This window comes from Camelina sativa, chromosome 18 (genome assembly GCF_030686135.1).
Source record: "Camelina sativa cultivar CO46 ecotype springtype chromosome 18, ASM3068613v1".
Lineage (NCBI taxonomy): Eukaryota > Viridiplantae > Streptophyta > Magnoliopsida > Brassicales > Brassicaceae > Camelina > Camelina sativa.
Genome location: NC_141897.1, coordinates 21967875 through 21984973, shown reverse-complemented (window position 1 = coordinate 21984973; position 17099 = coordinate 21967875). Strand labels below are relative to the sequence as shown.

Below are 17099 nucleotides of genomic sequence, written 5' to 3'. Positions count from 1 at the left end.
CATTTGTTTGGCCTTTGTGGCGGCCTGTGGGGTAGTGAGATGATCGTTGGTGGTCATGAGGTATTCCAGTGAGGGGGTATGTGGTTGGTAGGACATCGTGTTGTCTTACGCGAGCCACGAGGAGGAAACCTAGATAGGGGTAGGACTCAGACGTGTTCAGAATTGTTTGCTTGCGACTCTTGGGGGACTTAGGTTCTCCTAGTACCGTCATATTCTAAGACTTTGTGGGTTGGGAGTATGGTTGGTATATCGACTTCGGATGACGATTCGGGGGCGCGCTGTAGGGTGGCAACCCGATGAGGAGCCAATACTTTGGCATGCAGGCTTCAGTCTGTAAGGAGCCAATAAAAACTCAAGGCTTAGGCCTGTGAGTAAGGGAAAATCCAAAAGTTGAGAGCAAATAATGTCTGGAGCGTGAGTCTATCACCTAGAGGTGACCTTTCGTACATCGGTCGGAGGTGTGCGGGCCGTGGAGACGGTTGCACGAGAGTCCTTGACTGATGTAATATCCGTGAACCGAAATCCCGGTTTTCTCGGTCGAGTTTTAAGTTAAACGCTGCGTTTTGGGTAAGGAAAAAACCCTTAAGTTCGTGTTTTGTCTCATTAGGCGAGCTCAGCCGTTTTGGGAGAAACTAAAGGGAGAGAGAAGAGTTCTTCGTGTTCTTGAGCGTTCTTGGGAGATTCTTGGAGTTGGAAGCTGTTTCTGTAGAGATCTGTAGCTGGGATCTTCCTAGGAGCTTTCATTGGAGCGTTTTCTTCTTTTGTTAGGGTCGGATTTCTTCTGTGGCAGAGGTAAGTACATGACCATGGCTTATCTAAGCTGGAGATTTCTCTGATCTGTATGTTTATGTGTTGTTAGGCTTGTTAGAATGTTATTTGAGGCGTTAGGAAGCTTTCTTGTGGCTTGGGATCGAGTTTGTTGCTTGTAGGAACAAAGATCCGTCGAGAAGCTTCGGAGAAAACGATGCTCGGCATGTGCGTTAGTCGATGCAGTGCGAGGACGGCGAACATTGACTTAGGAGCATCGGTCGATGCCATGTGGAGGTGTCGGTCGATGCAATTAGGGTTTCCGCGTAATGTCGAGCATGCGTCGGTCGATGCAATGGGAGCATCGGTCGATGCAACTGAACCTTGCATCGGTCGATGCATATCAAGCATCGGTCGATGCAGTCCCCAGTTGGTGTCGGTCGATGCAAGCCTTGTGTCGGTCGATGCAGAGCCTGGTTTGTTTGTTGAATGTTGTTTGATGGTTAGAGTATCTCTATTGCTTGTGTATAGTCCAGTAGATGGGAGGATTGCCTTACTGAGTGTTTATAAAATACTCATGCATTGCAATTTGTGTTTGTGGTGCAGGTAAAGGCAAAGTGTGATCGTGGAATCAAGGCGATGAAGAGGAGGATGTTCTAGGGACTCGACTGGTTGTTGTCTGGCATTGGTAGGTTACTAGACTTGGGTTATTAAAACATTGTTAGGATTGTTGGTTCTATGTATTCCCTATTGTTGGTTATTGGAATTGCTATAAGTGGTTATTGGTTATTATTTATTGGATTTATTTGATATTGGTATTTGTTTTTCCGCTGTTGGTTGTGATTGTGGTTGAGTGGCTAGTGGATATGGGACCGCTAGTTGTAGTTTTTTTATTATTATTATATATTATTTCTTAAAAAAAAACGGGTCAGGTAGTTTCATTATCTCTCTCACCTTCTTAATGGTTTCTGAGAACAACAGATGAAAGGTCAATGGAAGGTAAACCATGAGGTATTGTCGAAGCTCTACAAGGAAGAAAAACAACTTAGAAGCATATGTGTTTCTTTTGAGATCAGTCATGTTCTACGGGTATGTTTCTATGTGCATTTTGCTTTCTGTAAGTTAATTATATCACATAGTTCTTGTCTTGTGCTTTAGAGAAAGAGTTTTTATTTTTTTATAATGTGAGTTCTACGATTGTGGGTATTTTTTCTTTTATAGAAGTTGAACTTTGATGTGGATGAACAAGCAAATATGGCTACTCGTCTCTTTGGTAAGACAGCCTATAGTCTCCCTTTTCTCTGCATTTGACATTGTGGGATCAAATATTGCAAAACGCTAACTAAGTCTATGATGCATTATTTACAGAAGGAGAAGTTCAAGTAGCTTAAAACCGATGAACGAGTATCGAGAGATTTGGTGTTTTCTTTTTTGGTCCACGCTACATCCAAATCTGAACAGCCTTATCTAACTGTGAGTTGTGTCTCTAAAGAGGACGTTCAGAAGCGATTTCTCTTCATTGAAGGTCTCGGGTTATACCATCAGGGGTTAACTAACTACTATGTAAATCTTTTGCTTTTTCTGTTGGGAAATGTAGGAACATGACCCTTTCGTAGTTTTTCAACTTTAGTAGTTGTTTGCTTTTACATCAACGTAGAAATCTAATGGTTCCAACTTTTTTCTTTCTAAAAAGGATTAAGACGAGAATAAACAAAGAGTATTTACTATTTAGTATTTACAAAGCTGGGGAGAATACATTATCGTAACTTATGAGCATGTCAGATTAATCAATAGTGAATGGTTTAGGAATCCTAAATTCCTGATTCACATAATTCCCATCTGTGAAGATCATTAGTAGCACTTTGTCCTGTGAATTAATAGATTTCAAGACAGTAGAAGATGTTATGTAAAGATTAGTTTTATTTGACTTAGCTCCCTTTGACATGGTATGTTGCCTTTCATGCACTTCTTGAGGGGTGAGTGGAGCTAGAGTATGCCTCTTGTTGTTGTGCGAGAAAGGGTAGTAGTTGCTTCGACCATTGTGTAAAGTCTCCTTATCAAATTGCCATGGCCGTCCTAGAAGAAGGTGTCCAGCTTGCATAGGAACCACATTACACCCAACTTGGTCTGAATATTTGCCTATGGTGAATGGTCTGGTGACTTGCTCGGAGATCCTTAGTTCAACCTCATCATTGAGCCACTTAAGTCGATATGGATGGGGATGCTTTGTCTTTTGGAGACCTAGCTTATCAACCAAATACTTGCTGGCTACATTAGTACATGAACCACCATCAATGATTAAGCTACATACCTTGGAGTTTATGGAGCAGCGAGAGTGGAAGAAATTTTCTCTTTGAATTGTTTTAGGATCAAAAAGAGTGCTAAGAGCCCTTCTTATGACTAGAAGCTCTCCCATCTCTGGATAGTCCACAATATCTTTGTCAGATTCATCACTTTCTTCTTCCTCATCTTGTGATTCATACTTTCCATTGGCTTTAAGGATCATCACTCGCTGGTTTGGGCACTCCCGTGCATAGTGTCCTTTTCCATGACATTTAAAACAAGTAATATCATGAGCTCTTTGGTTAGTAGGCTTACCTTGCTCTGGTTTGGTTACTTTTGATGCCTCATTTCAGCTCTTTTAAATCTCTGGTCCACATCAAGAGATTTTCCCTTGTCTAAAGGTTTTTGAGGTGGTGGTGTCCATGGAGTCTTACTGCGGTTAGTAGAGGCTGTCTTCCTTTTGATGTGTTGTTCAGCTTGGACTGCTAGGTGCAACAACTCTTCAAGATCATGATATGTTTTTCTTTCCACCTTTCTAGCAATCCGATCATGAAGACCATCTAGAAACTGCGCCATCAAGTTCTCCTCAGAATCTTCTACCTCCAATCTGTTTTTAAGAGATTCAAACTCTTCAAAGTATTCCTCAACAGATTTGCTTCCTTGTGAGAGCTTGCGGAACTTCTTTTGTAGCTCTCGGTGGTAATAAGCTGGGACATATCTCTTTCTTAGCTGAAACCTCATATCATCCCAAGTAGTGATTGGTATATGTTTATGCCTCCTTCTCTATCCCACCAAGCTAAGGCATTGTCGGTAAGTTGAGCAGCAGCTAAGGATACCTTTCTCTGTTCAAAAAAGTTGTAGTATCCAAATATATGATCCATACGTCTTTCCCAATCAATGTAAGCTTCAGGATTAACCTTTCCAGCAAATGTCGGCGGATTGAGCTTAAGATCATAGTCTCCTTCTCTTATGTCCTTCATCTCGTCCCTTACCTTGTTGGTAGTGTCTCCTTGGCCTTTGGTGTTGATTAAGATCAGGATGTTCTTCCTTGATATAAGATTGGAATCACTCCAACTTAAGATCACACAAGGATCAAGAGATTCCAAGCTTATCTTGCGGAAGGTGGAATTCACGTGCTGGCTCTGAAGCACTCTCTCGTGAATCAAGGGGTGGTACGATGGATAGATGGGTGATTGACTCGCTCAATCGGTGGGATAATCGACTCGCTCGATCAATGAACGAATGAAGGATGTTGAATCATTCAACAAACTTAATCCGTAGGATTCTGAAGCACTAAGTGAATCACTCACAAAGAACTAAAGAACAAAGCAATACAAAGACTCAAACTTTGTAAAGAAGAAAACGTTTCTATTACTTTTAAAATGATCAAGGGTCATTTACAATGAACGAACTAATGAGCATATATAGGCTCAACAATAGTGTTCTAAAACAAGAAATAAATCGCAACAATTAATGAAAAAAATGATCGTTAGACCATTAAGTGTAGAATCATTCCAAATAAGGCAAGAAGATGTGCCTTGTATCTCATTAACTCTGGGAGGAAGTGGTGACGTCTTGGAAGCTTGTTAGGCACTTGTGGAAACTCGAATATGCACAAAAATAAAATAGGAACTAGTCGTTGTGCATTGATGACAATCGGGTCCGAAAAAGGCAAGTAATAATAGAATTGAATCCGCCTGATCCAATGGCTATTATTGCGTGTGAATATCCTCTAAATATTCTCTAGTGGATGTAAAGGCTCTCTTGGGTCCCATATGTATATTTGAGGCATGTCCAAGTAAAGGCAAATGGAAGTTTCCTTATCTGGCTCCAAGTATATCAACGAACATGATTCAAAGGGTGGTTTGGACTTGGGTCTTCTCATGGGTTGTTCTCCATGGGCTGGGGACTTATGGTGAATCAAATAGGGGTGTGGGCTTCCTCTAAAGCTGGTCCAGGTGTCAAAAGGCCGAAACTCTTCATAGCTTGCAATGATGTCTGATTCATCTGCGAGTAGTTCAAGTCCATCAGCGAGTAGTTCAGCATGTCTGTCAGCAAGTAGTTCAGCAGGTCCAGCGAGTAGTCCAACAAGTACTTCAGCTATGACTTCTTGTGTCATCTTTGAATCATTTGAATGGTAAATGATTCTTTGATGACTTGGTGTTGCCTCATTAAAAACCTTTTTAGGTAAACCCAGTGGGAAAAACCCTAGACAAGGGAAAAAGAGTGCAACAGTCATATCCCAACAATAAGGTGATTTGACATGATGATGCTTGATCCCTCTTGAACCATTGGACTTCTTAGAGTTAATTTGATGATGAATAATTAACCCTTCTCTTTGTGCTTGATCATAACTCCATTTGGGAAAAGATTCTCCAAGATGCTCTTCATGGACCGGTTTGGTGTGTAGACCGGTTGGTTCGCCATGCTCCCGGTTTGATTTAGTTCTGATGTCCGCATCATTCCTCAGAGTCAAACTGATCTACATTATCAACCTCATGGTTTCCTCTTGGCAAGTTACGAACTGGTGCTCTTGGTGCAAGTAGGGGCTGTTCAATTCATGTCATGCGATCACCAAGCGTTTGGAGTTGGGCTTGAATAGCTGTAAGCCTCTCAGACATGTTCACCTCTCCTCCTTGTTCTCTCATGGTTCAAAAACGTTTTAGTAAGATAAGGAAAAAGAGATCAAGTGCACAGGAAGTCGAAAGGTCCAAATATGGAAAACTGCCAAAAACTGAGATCTAGGATTTGGGAGGTTTTGGGCAATCAAATAAACAGATCTGAACGAAATTTTTTTAGGATTTTCTTTTTAGAAGATAAACAATCAAAATAGAGCAAAGACACACGAAAATAACAGATCTAAAAAAGTGAAAAATGAACTGAAACAAAACGAACTGAAACAGACACAAACCGAAGCAAACAAAGGGAAACAAAATGAAACAAAAGGGATAGATAAAACCTGATTTTGAGCGTTTAGCTATGATACCAGATGATATAGGAACCCAGATGAGGGAACCCACGTGGATAAATGGAAATAGGCAAATGGTTGATAACACTGTTCTGCCTATTTGTTGGGTGATAGATGGAACGCAGCGAAGAGATGGCGAATAGACAAATGGTTGAAAACATTGTTTTGTTTAATCGGTAGCAATGGAAGATGAAAGGATAGATGGGTGGATTTGCCACACAGATCTATGAAAGGATCTATGATAAGTCAAATCTCAGTCTTCAAGGATTATTCACACACAAGAAGAAGGAGAAAAGGATGGTTGCTTCTATCTCAGAAGAAAACCTAAGAAAACTCTTATTTTATTTCATAAAAACTTGAAAAGGTTACAGTGCTGAGAAGTGACCTTATATAACGATCTAGCAGCGGGGACCTTCTAGGGTCGAAATTATTACAAATAAAATGACTAAACTTGCAAAAATAACAGACTCGATTTTAGGACCTAAATAAATAAAAGACTCATAAAGACCCAACGGTCGATTCCTGCAAAACAAGAAAAGAACCATTGTTTATTATTTGAATTCAAACACTTACCTTGAAAATAGCTCTCATGCACGCTCCAGTCCTTCATTGATGGTTTCAGAAATGATGAAAAGTACGGGTTCTTTAATTCCTTGTAAAACCGGCAAAAATGATGCTTTTGGAGTCTTCTCTTTGGAGTCTTCTAGCTCAATGAGAGAAATAAGACTTTCAATGGACTTGTTGAATTGTTCCCTTAAGGTTCTTGCTCCCAACCTTGTCATAGGTTTGTGTATCATTGTTGGCAGAACGGGTTCTTCAAGAAATGTTAGAACGGGTTCTTCAGAAAATGGAAGAACGGGTTCTTCGGGCAATGGCAGAACGGGTTCTTCGGGAAGTTTACTATCGATGTCCTCATCAGTTTCTCTCCATAAACATGAACTCAGGAAAATCCGGCATCTCGAAGGGTAAATTTTCTTCCACTTCTTCAAGAGACATCGCCAAGAGGGCTTTATCCATAGCAGATGACATGAGGTCCCCTAGAAAAAGACAAATTATAACTGAATTTACCGACTGTGAAAAAGACTAAGACTTGGAGAAGCCCACTCAAAAGCCACTAAAAGCTGAGAAGTCAGAACCAACTGAAAGGAAATAGAGCTAAAAGCCTAAAAGTATAAGATCGGCACGAACAAACGTTGAAAGACTTTGAAGATTAAAAAGGTTACTTTTTGAGAAAGGTTTTTCCAGACTAGTTTTATTCTTACCCTAATGAAAGACACTAGTTGAGAAGAAAGGTCTTGAGCCCAAAAAAGAAAAACTGAATTGGATTTTCATTAAGGGAGACTCCTCCAACTAGAGCCATAAATCAAAACTAATGTTCACAATTAAATAAACCAAGTACGTACGTGTTAATGTATCTTGTAATGCATGCACGTCATTATAATTATATATAGGTAAGATAGTTATTGTGTATGTATGATTTTATTATTTTTAATTGTATAAAAATTTGCACACGGTACACCAATCACCTTACTTTACCATATCACTATAATTAATCATATAAAATTTCAAGAACATATATCTATTGTTAAAGGTAAACACTATATCTATATATAGAGAGAGAGATATTGTTATTTAACTTGTAATTTGCTCTATAATTTAGTAGAAGAAATCATTTTCTCGCCGATACCATCGTTGAAGATGACCGCCACGGCGCCGCCTTGTCACATGCTCTCCACCGGCTCCGATCATTTCCGTTACCAAATTGCGTTGCCTGTCCCGGAACCTGTCGTTACCAAATCGCTTCCTGAGGAGATTGTGAAATCTGTTCATCACGACGGTGTGATCCCATCTTAGTCGCTCGAATCTCGTCTCGGGGTTTGTAAAAGAGCTGCGTCAATTTGGCGTGAGGCGTTGCAGAGAGTCACACGTAGATCTCTGGAAGGATTACCGTCGGATGGATTTGATTACAAATCGATATTGAGGCAATGCTGTGAGATGCCTATTGGATATATTCAGATTCCTTTTGTGATCGCTGCACCGTTGTTGCTTGATGGTTATGAGTACTCTGTTCCTATGGCTATGATAGAAGGATGTTTGGTTACTGCAAGGCTAGTATATCTCTGGTGGAGCCAGTAGTAAACTTGTTTGTGTTCTAGTTTAGAAGAACATAGGTTTAAGTTTCTATAAGTTGTTTTGGGGTTTGGTTTGGATTTCGAGTCATGTACTGTACATATTTGCCTTTTCTTCTATGAAATTTAAGATATTTTAACGTCATTTTATAAAAATTTTATTTTTATTTATTGTTATTTGTTATTATTAGAAGGAATTGATACAATTATTATAACTATTTATAAAAATTGACAATAATTTTAACATCAGTTATTTATAAATATTTAACATCAATTTGTGTAAATGACACATTTATTGGAATCACTTAATCCAATTGATCCTAACTTTTATATCACTTATTTGTATTTGATACAGATATTTAACATCATTTCTTATAACCCTAACAAATATTAACATCATTTATATTAATTGATAGAAAACTAACATCACTTTTTGGAATTGATGCATATTAACATCAATTATTAAATGATGCAATTATTTATGTCAACTGATGTAAAATATTTGCATCAACAAAATATAAATCACTTAACTAATTAAATGATTTAAAATTAATTTGCATTAATTATAAGTAATACAAATATATAAAACAAATGATTCAAAACAGTGTTTTTTTGTAGTGATGCATGCATTTTTCTTTTTTGTTTATATGCATCTCATCCCTATATAAGTAATCCCTATATAAGTAAAAGAGAAGTACAAAATTATCGGGTCGGGTCAAAAATTAAAAAAAAAACCCGAAATTAACATTTGGATACTTGCAAATCGGATCATTTGTTGGGTATGGATATTAACCTGAAAAATCAAAAACAATAATTAATTTTAAGGAATTAAGTTTTAGACAAATAATGAGCTAATATTTAGGGAAACCGTTTAAACTTATTACCATAAAAATCAAGCTATTAAATTCGAAATTGTATATATAAGGTAAACATATTTAATTTGGTTATATTATTTGAGATATCTATGGAAACGAGATAATCGAAATTTATATTACCAAATCATCATTTATTTCAGATTTTTAGAATTTTCTAAACAAAACTGTGCTTATAAATTCAAATTACTACATATGGTAAAACACTTAGGGGGTGTATTCAAACCATAATTTTGGAGAATTTGATGGGATTTAGGAAATTTAGAATTTTGATAGATTTTAGAGAAGTTGATATGATTTTCTGTAAAAAAATTTCAAATCCCACCTGAAACCGTGAGATTAGATTTCTGTATTTTTAACTAAACAAATCCTCTCAAATCCTCCAGAATCCTAAAAATCATTAAAATCCAAATCCACAAAATTGTTTTGAATAACAGTGGATTTTAAAGTAGATTTTTAAATCATCAGTTCAATTATAGTGAATTTAATAGACTTTTTAAAATCCATGATTAAATTACATAAGATTTGTAAATTTCACACAAATCACTTAAAATGTCAAGTTGAATAATACTTAATATTACACATATATTCTAATTTAATTATTTTCGAAATCAAAACTAAACTAATTATCTATGACCTCTATATATATATTCTTATTAGCAAATTATATATCACACATCTCCACTATTTCTTATGAAAACCATTGTACCTAACATCTCATTATCAAGCCAAACAAATGTGTCATTGTTTATTTTTTGTTATAGGAACATTCATATTTCATGTCGTTTGTTTGTGAGTATACTAATTATGTAATCTGTTTTGCAGCTTATTCTCAAAAACGAAAACATATAATGATTGCCTGTTCAAGAAATTATGCTTTAATTTTATGCCTAATTTTTTTTTGTATGGTTAGTATTCTCGTACTCTTTTTTAACTAAATTTTTAAGTTTAAACTGATAACAAATATTTAAGATGAATCTTTTTTGTCCTTTTATCAATGTATATAATTTTCTCTTGCTAAGATGCATAAGATTCATGATTATGATTATATGTTCTTAGAGATGGATAAAATATTGAATATTTTCTTTGTTTCGCATTTTAACTTTGTGCCACCATTTTATTATTGATTTATTTTTTCCACATCCATTTTATTACTGATCTAAATCAAATATATTTGAATAAAAAATTGGCAAGCATGAATGACAGCTGATATTATATTTTTCCATTCAACATCACATACAAGAGGAGATAATCAATACGTTCCATATGTATAAAAACGCTTGGCAAGCATGAATTCCAACTGATATTATATTTTTCTATAGTTTTTTTTCTTTGACCATCTAAAGTCATGTATTAAACACATTCTTTATTTTTCTACATGTTTTGCCAGAAAAAAAAAGGCACTATTCCAATCGCAATCACTTATTAATCATAATATTTTGTATTATTTGTATTAAAATTTGAAAATTATACGGTTTATGGAATCATTTAAAGTAAAAAAATTACCTCATTTGGATTACATAATATATTATAAGCTTTGTAACATTACTTTAAGAACAAACAATAACCAAATATATATAATAACACTACATTATTAAAAAATGATCCAAAAATATAAGTTGATATATTTTTTGGATTGAAAATTCTGCTGTCTTATAATCCTGTATTATAAGGATTTACAATATCTATAATATCCTAAAAAATTACTTCTCAATATCATATTGTCAAAAAGGTAATCAAATCTAACAATCTTATATATATATATATATATATATATATATATACATATAGGATTCTCTTTTACAAAAATGCACGGGTTGGTTTGCAAAACTCACAATAGTACAATAGAGTTTATATTAATTGTTTACATATTTAGGTTAGGATTGATATTTTTATGAATGCAATTCTTTACGGGTTGATCCTTCAAAATATATTGTGAGGATGTATCTTTTGCAAATGAATATTTTTATGCATACAATCTTTTAGTGGGTTGGTCCATTAAAATATACACTGTGAGTGTGTATTTCTTACAAATATATATATACAAATCTAATATTTTACGGGTTGTTTTATAAAAAAGTACATTGTGATTATCTATTTTTTACTAATTGGTTTTGTCAAATATAAAATGTAAATACGTATTATTATAAATGTATATTTATATACTAATATAATCTTTTACGGGTTGGTCCATAAAGCATAGGTTCTGAGTGTGTATTTTTACAAATACAATATTCTATAATACTTTAACGTATATCTAATTTCTACTACTAATTATATTTAAATATATAGATATTGAATATTCTTCCGCGCTGTAGCGCGGATCCGATCCTACTATACTTGTAGAAATGAATATTCAGATTGAGTTTAGTTTCGGTTCTCTTTTTTGTCTTTTTCTTTTTAATTTTTAAGTATAGAAAATAGTAATTAATTAAGGTGAAATCAAAACGACGTACGTACACTATATACATGGAGTTTTGATTTCAGTTTGATATTATTATATTATCTCAATCAAAGTTATTCTTAATCGAAAAGAAAAAAAGATGCCTCAGTGCTAAGTTTGTACGTATCTCTAAAAATCTGTGTTGATGACAAAGACATTTTTTCGTTTCCTTGAAACAGCTAGAAAGTCTAAGAGGGAAACTAAAAAAGTTAAAAACTTTCAGAAGTTGGTGAGCATTGATGAACTGATTTATGCGAATGACATAAACTGAATTAAGTTTTTTTTTCATTTCTCATACAAAATATATTGTAAATGTACAAATAAAAAAATTAAAAGAAGGGATAACACAAAACAAGTAGTAATAATTTAAGAGAAGAATCTAAAATAGAAAAATGAAATAGATCACAGGAATTTATACCTGAACTATACTAATAAATAAGCTGTAAGAGTTCAATTTCATATTTCTCTATTTAAAAAGATTTACACCTCCTTTAACAAAAAAAAAAAAATGGTCCACATCTCTCTTCTACTCACTAAAAAATCAGGAAAAGAGAAAAAAAAAATTACATTCAAGATTCAACTTCTTTACTCCAAGCTTACATTTTTCATTTTTCATCCAACTTCCTCGGATCTCATTGAGATGCATGGTGGTTCTCTTAGCGTCCTCTGATCTCATAGAGATGGTAATTCTCTCAGCTTCATCGGATCTAGATTCTAAAATATTGATAAAAGCACTTGTTTATTGGTATCATAGTTAAAACATTAGATATTCTTTTGTATACCAAAATTTATCAACATACCTTAATATATATTTTTCTATTTGCTAATCCCACTATTAAAATGTATACTTTATTCATGGCAAAAAAATGACGATATCAACCAAGATAAAAAAAATAATAATTAAATGTGTATTCTTAAAAACAGGTCTTTTTTAGTAAACATTATTTTCCCGTTGGTCTAAATTTGTGTTATTGATAGAGTTTTTTTACATTACAATTAAAAAGAGCTCACAATAGAAATGTTCAAACCAAACACATGGGTACATACTCAAAATATTTGATTTTGAATGTCTTTCTTAAAACATTGGTTTGTTTTCTGTTGCGAAAGGGGAGTTTTTGAAAGAACTGTATTTAATTTATAAGAAAATATTAGAAAGAAAAGCAAAACATATGCAAAACAAAAGAAAAACCATGGCAAAACATATTTTTTCAGAAATGTAATGACAATTAGTTTAGAGATTATAAACTTTAAAACATGAATATATATATACACTAAATATGTTTATAGATATGTGTTTCCGTTGGTCTTAATTTGTGTTATTGATAATGATTCCGGTCAAAAATGTTTATAGATTTATCACTAATACCAGTAATTAGAAACACAAAATTGTTATTTATATTATTGCAGCCATTGATGGAGATGAATTCATGACCCCAAATCTTTTATGATGCAGGTTGATGATCCGAGTTATTGTGTTGTAATATCCCAGAACTGGAGCTGCTCTATGGACGACGTTTGGGGGTTCAAAGTGATCCGAGCTGTAGATAGGATTTTAAAACTTAACTTTAGGGGTCATTTGTGAATGTGTGTGATTTGAAACTTTGAATGCAGTTTGATGATCCGAGTTATTGTGTTGTAATATCCGGGAAAAGGAGAAGGTGTAAGAAAGAAGATCAGAGCTACTAAAAAGATTATGAATTAGTAAGTATGCTAATTCTTATAACTTTGAGCAAACTATTGATGGTTTTTTTTTTAATTTCATGTGTTAATTGTCTCACTGTCTGCAGGAAGATCATCATTCAAGACTAGAGACCATGAATAAGACCATGAGCAAAATGTTCAAGAAGAAGAAAGATTTTATGAGTTACGTATGGATTTATAAGTATGAACTTATGAGTTATGTATGGACTTAATATGAACTTATGAGTGTTATGTATCAATTTATGAGTGTTATGAATGAGTTTATAAGTTTTTAGCATAATTTAGTTCATGTATTATCTGGTTTCCATTGACAGTTCAAGTGATCATGGTCTTATTTGGTTTGGACTTATTTGGACATGGTTCTATTTGGGATTTCATCATGAATGTACATAAAACGTATGTGTCCATTTGGACATGACAATTTGGACATGGACAGCCCAATTGACATCCCTATTTGTGGATGGCGTTTGGAGGTTCAAAGTGGACAATAAACTCTTGTCGCGGGTTGTTCCATTGTCTGTTTTGACCAAGTTAGTGGATGTTGAAGATTCAGTTGTGGCAGCATTAAGTTTGGTGGAGAAGAAGGCAAATCTGAGTTATTGCATCCCTGCATTTATGTAATTGACGATGGAAATGAGGACTCTGCCGGTGATTGTGACTACAAATATTGGTCTAGACTACTATATAGAGATGCTTTGTAAGAACCATGGGTTGAATTTGTTTGTTACGTTTGAAGAGCTAAAGAAAAGAGGAAAGCTGGCGACGACATCGAGGTAGATTGCAGAGAGGCAACGCGAAAGAAGCGAAGCTGTGGGTCGTCATCTGGTCTTAGTAATAGTGGTAGTGAAGAGGGTTTTGTTTGGAGAAGCATCAACGGCAGGATCGAAGACATTGGTTATTGAGACTACCCAGGTTGATGATGAATATATGGTTGAACTGGCAAAACTAGAGTGGAAGATAAAAGGCTCTTGTGGTGAGGAAGTGGAAATTGGCGGGGATGTAGCAGCTAGGAAGACCCGTACAAAAGAAGGAAGTTAGTCAGAAGGTATAGGAGTCGGTGATAGGTTTGAAGATGTAGGGGAGGAAGAAGAATCTGAAGTGACAAAGGTAGTGGTTACCCCCAAAGACTATGATAAAGAGTTTTTGGAGAATTTCATTGGTGATTAGTTTGGTCGAGTTAATGTTGTGGAGGTTATGTGTAATAATTTTTCTTGCTTCGATCACACTGTGTTAGTTAATGGTGTTGTTCCTTTAAAAGAAGAAGATAAGACCAAAACAATCGGTGGGTTTAAATGTCATAATCAGATAAGGGTGAACATGTAGGTGTAACCAAATGGACACACAACCCTGGACAGAGAAGTGGGCTTGTGGACGGTATGAAGCTAGAAGATATTGATGAGGAGGAGTTTGATATTCTTTCTTTGTTTGACAACACCGAGTATGAGAGGGAAAAAATACCCGATCTGGACATTGAGAATGATGGTAAAGGGATATATAAGGGCAATTTTTTTGCAAACAAAGAGGATTTCCATATTGCTCTAGCGATATATGCTATCAAGAACATGTTTCATTTCACTCAAACTACAACAAAGAAAAACTCATTTGTAGTTAGTTGTTTTGGTGAGAGCTGTGACTGGAGGGTTCTAGCATGTGAAATGAAGGATTCAGGCTACTATGAGATTAGGAAAGCTAATCTTGAACATACATGTCCAATAGAGACAAGGAACAACTATTTGAAAAGAGCAACCTCTTGAGTGATTGCAGCTGTGTACAAGGCGAAGTACATTGATCCGACAAAAGGTCCAGCCCCATTGGATCTCCAACAGATGGTTCTTGAGGATCTGAGGGTTGCTGCATCTGACAGCAAATTTTGGAGAGCCAAGGGTAAGAGTCTTTGGAGGGCATCTTTGGTTCGGATGATGAGTCTTTCGAGGATCTACCTGTTTTTTTGCATGTCTTAAAAGAAGCTAATCCAGGGACTGTAACCGATATTAAAACTGAAGTCCTCGAAGATGGTAGAGAAAGGTTTTGTATATGTTTTTGGCATTCGGGGCTTTAGTTGAAGGTTTTAGGAAGTTGAGGCGTGTCATTATTGTGGATGGGAGTCATATCAACGAGAAGTATAATGGTGTGCTTTTGACAGCTAGTTGTTAATATGTAAATGGAGGCTCGTAAACCAGCCGACCGTCCAAAAGAGACGAGGATTCCTTCAATAGGAGAGTATCCTGTAAGTGACTGAGTTTTGAAAGTTTTTTGTTTTAACAATTACAACATTGGATATTGTAAAACATAACTCTTTTTTTTGGGTTTGGTATTCCGTTTGCAGATAAATGGTGTCGTGAAAACAAAAGTAAATTGGTGTGGGAGAAGCAAAGAGACTGGGCACAATCGAACGAGTTGTTCAAACCTGTTGCCATCATGTTGACGGATGTTTGATGGTGTTAGTATGTAGTGGGTGAACACTAATTTTGTGGAGTTTGTATCCAATGGCGTTAAGCTGTGTGGATTAGGGACGGTTAGTATTGGCTGTTGTGTGTCCTGTTTTCCTTGTTTGATGTTAATGGGAACACACTTTAGCTCGGTAGGTATTCATTGGGTATTAGATTTGTGGATATGGGTAATATATCCGAAGTGGAATTTTTTGGAGAATTGGACGCTTATACAGTCTGACGGGTTTATAAACATTTGGCATCTAGGTCGGAATGTTTGGTTTGGTGAAAGGTATTTGGACAAAACCACCTGTATAATGAAAAGTTGTACACGTAATGAAATGTTATGTTTCCTATCCTGTATAATGAATAAGTTGTCCACGTAGACACTGTAAGTTTTGTAAACAACATAGGTCCAACAATATATAAGTTGCATCAGGAATGGTAAGAGGTATGTACCGGTTGATCATCTAAGGGAGGTGGTCTGGTGACAATGTCATATAAAAGGGATAGCTGTTTTAAAAAAGTCGATTAGATAACAAAAAAAAACACTCGGTGTCATGCTACATAGGTTAAGTTTCATAATCAAGTTGCAAATGTCTGTAATCAACTATTTCATGTCAGATTAATCAATAGTGAATGGTTTAGGAATCCTAAATTCCTGATTCACATAATTCTCTTCTCTTCTTTCACTCATCCAAACGCATGACTCAAAATCTAGAACGCTAGAAGCATAGATTAAACGAAGGAGTAACATATATTTATAATTAAATAGTTAATACAATTACCTCACGTACTAATCACTATGTATCTTTATATATACAGGTTTTCCAACAATCAATTGAAATTCAAGCTATAAGAAAAGTAACTATAATCAAAGAATCTTTATACACAATCCTCCAATGGTGGTGAAACTATGCGATCGATGTCTTGTCTGTAACTCGTACAGAAGAAGAATCAGGTTTCGTCCGAACGGATGGGTTTCCGGTATCATCAAGAACTACAAAAGCCGTGTCACCGGGCTTGAAACTCCCAGCAAGAAAGGCTTCGCTAAGTGGATCTTCCACAATCTCTGTGACAGTTCTACGGAGTGGCCGTGCACCATACGCCGGATCATAGCCCTGTTTACATATAAGTTCCTTGACGGCTTCAGACACCTCTAAACCGACTCCAAGTGCCACGAGCCTCGACTTCAAGTCTTGTAGCATCAGGTTCAAGATCTCCATCATCTGCAGAATCAAAGTTTTAGTTTTTATATAAACCAACCACCCCTACTCATAAAGTCTCTGTTTTGAGTCGGCATAAAGCTACTGTTATTGTTTGGTTCAGTTTTTATACACACCCTACCATATAAGGTTAGGTGGAGAAAATAACTAACCTGAGCCTTCTCAAGCTGTCTGAAAATGACGATTTCGTCTATCCGGTTCAACAACTCTGGACGGAAATAGTTCTTGAGTTCTTCGACTACCAAAGATTTCATTCCAGTATAAGATGCTGCCTCTTTGTCGTCTTCGAGGATAAAACCTA

At 35.6% G+C, this 17099-nt stretch overlaps 1 long non-coding RNA gene and 1 pseudogene across 2 annotated transcripts in view; one reads left to right on the top strand and one right to left on the bottom strand.

The window, feature by feature from the left end:
• Positions 1-1728: 1728 nt before the first annotated feature.
• On the top strand, positions 1729-2439 carry LOC147923142 (uncharacterized). Its single transcript, XR_015589275.1, has 3 exons — positions 1729-1836; positions 1969-2020; positions 2116-2439. It is a non-coding gene; the product is annotated as an uncharacterized LOC147923142 (long non-coding RNA).
• A 13871-nt stretch (positions 2440-16310) lies between these two features.
• Positions 16311-17099, bottom strand: part of LOC147923141 (chaperone protein ClpD, chloroplastic pseudogene) — a 981-nt pseudogene continuing 192 nt past the window's right edge. Inside the window, exons 2-3 of the transcript XR_015588292.1 lie at positions 16951-17096; positions 16311-16801 (exon numbers count right to left, since the gene is read on the bottom strand). The product of XR_015588292.1 is annotated as a chaperone protein ClpD, chloroplastic pseudogene (transcript). The remainder of the gene's footprint in view (positions 16802-16950; positions 17097-17099) is intronic.